This window comes from Brassica oleracea, chromosome C9, assembly GCF_000695525.1.
Source record: "Brassica oleracea var. oleracea cultivar TO1000 chromosome C9, BOL, whole genome shotgun sequence".
Taxonomy (NCBI): Eukaryota; Viridiplantae; Streptophyta; class Magnoliopsida; order Brassicales; family Brassicaceae; genus Brassica; species Brassica oleracea.
Window position 1 is genome coordinate 27,902,774 of NC_027756.1, and position 1,056 is coordinate 27,903,829.

Genomic DNA, 1,056 nt, shown 5'->3' on the forward strand with positions numbered 1-1,056 from the left:
GAAAATATATATATAGAAGAAGATACAAATACTTGTGAAAGTTTAAAACAATCTATTTAATTAAAAAAATATACCGTAAACTTTATTATGTTTTAAAAATTGATAGACACATAGATTATAATATATACCAATTTAGAATTGAAAACAAAATATTTACATAAAAATAAATGAAAACAAAAATCCGCGCAGTTGCGCGGATCGAAGTCTAGTTAGTATTATGACAAGTTTTATATCATTGCTTACACAGCTCATCGTCTTGTTAGTTACTTCTCTCTCAGTTTCAAGTTGCTTATGTCCATTTTCATTTATCATCTCCGTCTCAGGTATGAATTCCAGATCTTTGTTGTTCCAGATATGAACTTAAGATCCCACAATAGCGTGGAATATGTTATTACTACTTTTTGGACCTTGATAATTCTAAGTAGGTGTTATTGGTTTATATATTTTGATTAATTTAGAAATCTATATAGTATTTATAAATCCAAGTAAAATATGTAAATCCAGAGGTTTTCCTTCGGATTTGAGTCTTTGTAATTTTAACTAAAAAAATCCAAACAAATCCATTCAAATCCATTATAAAATCAAATATATTAGTAAATCCGTACGATTGAATAACACTTGATTTGATATAGAATTTATGAATCATTAAACCAATAACACATGATTTTAATATAGATTTGAAAATCACAGAACCAATAACACTAGAGTTAGTTCGGATTTTCAAATCCATTAAAATACAACAACCAATAACCCCTGCTTATTTTTTCTTTTGAATAATTGTATACTTTTAACTCAATTCCTATTGGCCTTTCTTAGTTTCTTTTGTAGTATAGGTTTACTAGTTGTGACGTTGTGGCAAAAGTTACACGATTTCACATCAGAGTGAAAATAGAATGGGTTTCCACCATCGTGATTAGGCCTGGGCATTTTGACCCGAAGACCCGAAGACCCGAATCGGAACCGATCCAAAAATACCCGATCCGGAACCGGACCGAAAATTTACAAGTACCTTTTGAGTCTAAATTTTTTTTACCCGAAAGAACCGGAACCGAAAAG

The 1,056-nt window shown here is 30.2% G+C and overlaps 1 protein-coding gene across 10 annotated transcripts in view; it reads right to left on the bottom strand.

Annotated features, from left to right (window-relative positions):
• The window catches only part of LOC106319096 (nucleoside diphosphate kinase III, chloroplastic/mitochondrial-like), a 13,963-nt gene that overhangs the window by 8,879 nt on the left and 4,028 nt on the right, over positions 1-1,056 (bottom strand). The window lies entirely within an intron of this gene.